The following is a 7,487-nucleotide window of genomic DNA, read 5'->3' on the forward strand; positions in this document are numbered from 1 at the left end:
GTCTCCTATGGAGGTATTCCAAGCCCACCTGGATGTGTGCCTGAGTGGTTTTCTCTGGGTGATCCTACTCTAGCAGAGGGATTGGACTTGGTGATCTTCAGAGGTCCCTTCCAACCCCCACCTGGCTGGGATTCTGTGAAATCCTGAGAGAGGCTGCTGCCAGAGCCCAGAGCCACCCAAATACCATCAGTGCCTCTGCCTGAAGCCTGGAGGTTGGCTGTGCACATGTCTGGAGATGCTCTGCACCCAGCGGGGCTGCACAGAGCTGCCCCTCCCCACAAAGCCTCTCCTCCCCAAGGTCAGGGCTCTGCTGGGATCACACTTAAGCAGAGCTTCATCTCTCTCCAGAACGAGCTGCAGTGGCATGGCACCGCTGGGTCCCTGCTCCTCCTCACCCCTGTGCACTGACACATGGTCGCCCTCCCAACCAAGAGGTCCCGAACAGCTGCCGCCGGTGGTGACTGCAAGGGGTGTGGGACGTGCAAACCATCCCATCACAGCAGCCGGCACCTTTCTGCTCTTCCCATGACCTCGGGGATGCCTACCAGCGCCGGGCTGGGAGCAGCCCCTGTCCTGTGAGAACCCACGCCATGCCCAGCAGCAGGAACAGGCTCTGGGCACCCAGTCTGTGTGCTTGTCGGAGGGGTGGGTGGCACGGGGCGGCCGCTGGCAGGGCGCTGCCTGCTGGCAGGGGCAGAGCTGGGGCTCAGAGCCGCCGCACGTCCCGGGGCCGCACAGATGGGTCGCATTAAGTGTGGCACTGGGAGCTCTGGCAGCGCCGCCCCGGGAGGGGGCTCGCAGAAGCGGCTGGATCGGGGGGAGGCTCCTGCCAAGGCCGTCCCCGTCTGGGCGAGTGCCCGCACAGCCCATGCGACGCCTTCCGAGGAGGAAGGAAAAGCCCTGCTGGGGACGCCAGGGCAGCTGCGCTTTCAAAAGGGGATGCAGCCTCCTCCGAGCGCTTCCTCAGCCAAAAAGCCACTGGGTGGGGACATCGCCAGAGCGACAGGCACAGCCACAGGTGGCATTGACCAGGGATGCTGTTGAGGCTCTGGTCCTGGAGGCGTATCAAGATCAGACTTGACGTGGCCCTGGGCAGCCTGGTCTAGTGGGAGGTGTCCCTGCTAATTGCAGGGCAGTTGGACAAAATGAGCTCCCAGGGTGCCTCCCAACCCAGTGCAGGCTGTGAAACTGTGTCCACTCCAGAAACAGGACAGTGACATGTCCAGGAAGGTGATGAACAAGCTGAAGCTCCCATGTATGAGCACAGAGGATGTGCCCAGTGGTGCTCAACCGTGGGCTCAGGCTGCTTGTCAGCCACATGTTGTTAATAAACAGTCTCCTGGTGAGGAGAGAGACACTGATGCCCCCCCAGGGATTTTCTCCATCCTTGGGCTAAGGACTTTGGTGTGGCCAAAGGTGGTGGAGTGGCTTGGGCAGAGCCTGGCACTTTTCTCCCTCCCCAGGGTGACCTGACTGGGAATCTGAGCTGCGAAGTGCAATACTGATGGGGCCATCACTGCTCGCTGTCACACTGGGCCCAGGACCTGCTCCATGTGCCAGTGACAGTAGGAAGCAGCCTGCAGAGCTGCTCCTCGGCACACACACACATTCCTGTGTGCACCAGAGGATGAAATGAAGAGACAAACAGAGAGAGGTTTGCCTAATTCACATGAGTCGTAAACAAAACCATGTGGCAGCTGCGAACAAAATGAGCCTTGGATTCCCATCAAAAGGGTTTGGACATTGCTGGGCAAGAAAAGGTTGGGGAACCCATCTGCAGACAATACATTTCAAGCAGAGCTTCCATGCAGAGGACAGTGCAAGGGGGGTACCTAATTAAGGCCAGGGACAGGCTGGACCCTGCATGCAGGGGAATGGTCCAGCTGTTCCAAGACCGTAACTCATTCCTTATTTGCAGGCACAAAGTCATGTTTCAGGGCTTGTTATTGCCCCTTTCATTGCAGTCTTTATTCCTGGCACATGCAGCAGCTTTCTCCTTTGAAATGTGGCACACTGGCTGTGGCCACTCTTTGAGGGACCATCTCATGGGTGACCCTGGCCTGGCCTCCAGCTGGCAGTGGGCAGCACTGTTCTGTCCTCATCCCCGCACTTTGAGAGACCATCTCATGGGTGTCCCCAGCTGGCAGTGGGCAGCACTGTTCTGTCCTCTTCCACACACTTTGAGAGATTATCTCATGGGTGTCCCCAGCTGGCAGTGGGCAGCACTGTTCTGTCCTCTTCCACACACTTTGAGAGACCATCTCATGGGTGTCCCCAGCTGGCAGTGGGCAGCACTGTTCTGTCCTCTTCCACACACTTTGAGAGACCATCTCATGGGTGTCCCCAGCTGGCAGTGGGCAGCACTGTTCTGTCCTCATCCCCGCACTTTGAGAGATTATCTCATGGGTGTTCCCAGCTGGCAGTGGGCAGCACTGCCATGCTGGCAGGCCCAGGTGGCCACCATGCAGGTATGGCTACAGATATATCCAGAGAGGTGGAGCTGGAGGTGACCAGTGAGCACATGGAGCCAGTCTCACCTGTGTGAGCAGCAGGGGAAGGCTCAGCCCTTCAAGGGTGGTTAGACATGGAATAGTGGAAAACTGTCCTCACACTAACACCTGAGATAGGGTTGGACACTGGGAACAAGACCTTCCCCAGGATGGTAGGATAGAGGCTGACAGTCTCCATCCCCAGCAGTTTCTGAGGTTCCTCCTTCACCACCTCTGCCCTTTCTTCTAGGCTGAAATTCTTCCCTGTGTTTCCTGGAGCTACTTCAGCTCCCTGAGCCTGACCTATCAACATAAACAGGAGTTCCCTCAAGAAATCTCTGCACTAGGAAACCTCTCAGCATCACACAAGAAGTGTAAATTACTTTAACCCCATTGCCTTCCTAAAACTTAATTCCCAGAAGTTTTGGAGAGGTTCCACCAGGAAAAGTTTTACTGAAGGACTCAGAGGATTGCAACCCCCACCACTTTCAGGAAAGCCACGGGGAAAAAAGCCAGCACAAAGCTACCTCCAACACCCCAAGACCTACTGCCAGCTTCCTAGGCATGGAGCTGTCTTCAGGAGCAATCCCTACTGGGTGATGGCAACCCACCAACATCACTTGCATCCCAGAGGTCTCTGTGCCCACACACCCACATGCATCACTGGTGCTGCCAGCCCCATGGCCCTGGATAATGAAAGAGCCAGGAGCAGCCATCCTGGCAGGGCTGCCCCAGCTTTGACCATGGGCAGCAAGCAGGGCTGGCTACTTGCAGCCCAGGTCCTTTCCCAGGCAGCTGGGAGCAAGCTGAGCATCCTGCCCAGCATTTGAAGGACACATGGCAGATGAGCTGGCAGGCTTTGAAAGAGCTCCAAACAGCAGTCCCTTAACTTTCACCAGCTTGAGTGAAAAAGACTGGCTTTAAGACCATGCTTCCATGTGGGAGCTACCCAGGATGGGGCTAGGCAGCATTCAGCAGCTCCATCTCTCCTTGCTTCACCCCTGCATGTGACAAACAGGCCTTTTCCTCGGGGCTGCCTGTCACCCAAAGTATGCCTGAACATCTTGCAAGAAGCTGAGCCCCCTCTCTGCAGCTGCAGAACCCCCCTAGCCTTTTTCTGCTATCACTGCTTCCCAGTGAACAGGCTCCACAGGGATGGAGGGCATCAAACCCAGGAAGCCTTGAGCATTTTCTGTAGATCTTGTGCCTACAAGGACATAAAAGGGTGGCAGAGGGACTAATATGTCACTTGACAGTGGTGCAGGAGACCCAGGAGCTCTGCCTGCACTCTCCATCTGCAAAGCCCCCAGACACCTGTGCCTACCCCAGCCTGCTCCCAGCTCCCTGCTTCTGTGTCCAGTTCTGGGGATCTCAATTCAAGAGAGATGTTGCAGTGCTGGAAGGTGTCCACAGGAGGGCGACAAAGCTGTGAGGGGCCTGGAGCAGAGCCCTGTGAGGAGAGGCTGAGGGAGCTGGGGGTGTGCAGCCTGCAGCAGAGGAGGCTCAGGGCAGAGCTCATTGCTGTCTACAACTACCTGAAGGGAGGCTGTAGCCAGGTGGGAATTGGTCTCTTCTGCCAGGCAAGCAGCAACAGAACAAGGGGACACAGCCTCAAGCTGTGGCAGGGGAGGTCTAGGCTGGATGTTAGGAGGAAGATGTTGGCAGAGAGAGTGATTGGTATTGGAATGGGCTGCTCAGGGAGGTGGTGGAATCACCATCCCTGGAGGTATCAGTATCACCAAGGTTGGAAGAGACCTCATAGATCATCAAGTCCAACCTGTTACCACAGAGGTGTCCAAGCAAAGCCTGGATGAGGCACTTAGTGCCATGGTCTGGTTGACTGGCTAGGGCTGGGTGCTAGGTTGGACTGGATGAGCTTGGAGGTCTCTGCCAACCTGGGTGATTCTCTGATTCTGTGAATGATGTCACTTTCCTCAAGACCAGAGCAAGCAGAGAGGGGAGAAAGGAGAGAGCTGTGCATGTGCCCAAGCACCAGCTCCTCAGGCTGAATACGTAACCCCGAGGGCTCCACGTGGGGAATTGCAAGCTTGGCTGAGCATATCCCATGCCAAGTCCCACATCTCTGTCAGCAGGAACACCTGAGCCCCAGGCCTGGCTATGGGACTGGCACAGCCACACCTCATGCAGAGAGGAATCTCCCTTGGCAGCTCTGCAGGAAACTCTCAGCCTTTGCCTCGGAGCCTTTTGATCCAGGCAGTGACCACAAGCTGCAGCTCGCAGCAGGTGGATGTTGGTGAGCTGTAGGGAAAGCCACAGCAGGGAAGCCCAAGGACTTGCCCCCACATGCCACCGAGGGCAGAAAACCAGCTGCAGTTGCAATGGCAGTTGCTCTGACCAGAAGCAATCCCATGGCTCCCCACTTAGGGCCCAGCCAGCACCTTCTCTCCCAGCTGAAGCCCACCTCAGACCACCCAGAGCAGCAGGGAAAAGTGAGACATCAAAAGGTCCTCTGGCGGCCAGAGCTCCCTCGGCTGCCAGGCGCCAGGCCCTCCTGGGGCACGGGTAGGCTGAGTGTCTGGCTGCGAAGAGCAGCAGCTGGGGCACTGCTCTGCTCTGCAGACATGGCAACCCTCCTGGCCCACGGCAGAGAGGCTCACAGGCTCAGTGCTCGCCCTGTGTGACAGCACAGAGCTATTATTATGGCTATTCTATCAGCTGTGAAGCAGCTGGTGGGCCCGGGAGGGCGGCGGGCAGGAGAGCGGGCGGCACAGGAGGCAGGCTGCCCGGGTGCCAAGGCAGCCGTGCTCGTTCTGCCCACCCGCCAGCAGCCCAGCGCGGCTCCGTGTGCGGCTCCATCTCCGATGAGGTCCGGGGAGGGAAGAGAACAGAGACAGAGAACAATTGCTATTGTTTTACGAGGCTTTCTTGAGGCCAGTTCCTGCCATGCCGCGCTGCTGCCCAGCCGCTCTGCCCGCAGCCCTGCCGTGCTCGGAGCTGTGCGGGCGCGGGCAGGGGCACGGCCGCCAGCCCCGGAGCCTGCCTCCCAGCCACCGGAGCCTGCCTCCCAGCCACCGGAGCCTGCCACCCAGCCACCGGAGCCTGCCTCCCAGCCACCGGAGCCTGCCTCCCAGCCACCGGAGCCTGCCACCCAGCCACCGGAGCCTGCCTCCCAGCCACCGGAGCCTGCCACCCAGCCACCGGAGCCTGCCTCCCAGCCACCGGAGCCTGCCACCCAGCCACCGGAGCCTGCCTCTCGCCAGCAGAGAGAGATGCAGCCAGCACAGCGCGCCCGAGCACCCGCCTCTGGTCCCACCCAGCTCTCCCCTGGCCCCCAGCACCAGAGATGGACATCCAGCTACCCAGATACGGACATTCGTCTTCCCACGCAGGGAATGGGCGAGCCCAGCCCACTGCTTGAAGCTGTGGGGAAGGGAAAGATTGGAGCAAGGTGTCCCAGGCAACCTGCCCCTTCACCAGCCCTGTGCAGCCCACACAGCTGGGAGAGCAGCCTCGGCTGGCAGTGGGGCCCTACACCAGGCAGCAGGAGGTCACAAAACAGGAGCATGGCTAAGGCAGTGCCAGCATCCCCTTGACTGCCCCCTGAGCAGGCTTCTAACGACAGCCTGTCCTCTCCCAGCCCAGCGCTGCAGCACCCAGCCAGGGCTGTCTTTGAAGTTCAGGCGTTCAGAAACCACCTCGAAGCTGCTCCTCATTGCACTTTGCAGAGGGATGAGAACCAGGTAGGGGGTGGAAAGGACCTCTAGAGATCATGGAGTCCAACTGCCCTGCCAAAGCAGGGTCACCTAGGGCAGGTTACACAGGCACACACTTGGGGAGACTCCACCACCTCTCTGGGCAGCCTGCTCCAGGGCTCCAGCACCCTTGCAGCAGAGGACCTCCCATGCTCATACCTCCATGACCTGCCCACTGCTCCATGAGACAGAAGAGGCTGCTGAAGCGACATCCTAGAAGCTGCACTGATCCCACATCCAAGCCAATCCCAGTACCAACAGCACTGCAGACTGACATTGTGGGCCTGTGCTGACAGAGGGGGTGTTTCTCAGAGGAGTGAGACACATGCAGCACCCTCCCCACAATACACCATCAGGAGGACAGCAAGGATCCCACAGAGCTCTCTTCATGTCTGCTCCAAGGCAGCACACCACCTTCCACTCATGGTACAGCTCCAGCCAAAGAAGATAAAAAGGAGAAGCTGGAAAGAAGCCTGGGTGGCCAGAAACACCTGAGTTAGCTTGCATGCCACTTAAAACCCAAATATTCTCTTTCTAAGCAGCTGAGATCTGGGTGCTATGGAACTTCTCAGGAGCAACTGAACACCTAAGCATCCTTCTCGAACCTAAGAGTCAGTATCAGGTTTTGAATGACATGAGCCACCTGTTGCCATAATGAGACCTTCCTAGGCCAGACACATGGATCATAACAAGAGCTTTGCAAGAAGGGATCTGCTGGCCATCAGACTGCTGGAGTTTTCTTTCAGTTATCAGGCCATTGCCATCATTCAAGACAAGCCACTTTGTCATGGCTAGGCTGGGAGAGAAGCATAAGCCTGCCATGGGCTGTGCCACTGTTAGCAGTTTCAAATCAGGCAGGGCAGCTGACTTGAGTTAGCTCACACATGCATCCCAGACCACAGGCATCACACTCCCTACAAAGGGGGAAGTTTGCCATGGATAGGGAACCTTCTGCATGGATTTCTCCTGCCTTTGCTTCTCCTGAGGACTTATTTCCCAATTATTACGGCCACCATACACTGGCTGGGCTGAGGATAACTTTGTGTACTTTACATTGGCATTGGTTTGGCTGTTTCACTAAATCCATTGCACCTTCTTTTCCTGATTCCCTTCCCGTGCTGGGGAGGTGTCATTGGGTGGTGAAGCAACCACTACAATTCACTCCCAGAGAGGGGCTAAATGTAGACCCTTGGCTGGAAAGCACAAGTAGCTGTGTCAATTCTTCTGCCTGTCTGAAGCCTCCTCTGTGTTTTACCCAGGTCAGAAGCCTTTCCCCTCCTTTGCA

Source organism: Pogoniulus pusillus, chromosome 26 (assembly GCF_015220805.1).
Source record: "Pogoniulus pusillus isolate bPogPus1 chromosome 26, bPogPus1.pri, whole genome shotgun sequence".
In the NCBI taxonomy this organism is placed as follows: Eukaryota; Metazoa; Chordata; class Aves; order Piciformes; family Lybiidae; genus Pogoniulus; species Pogoniulus pusillus.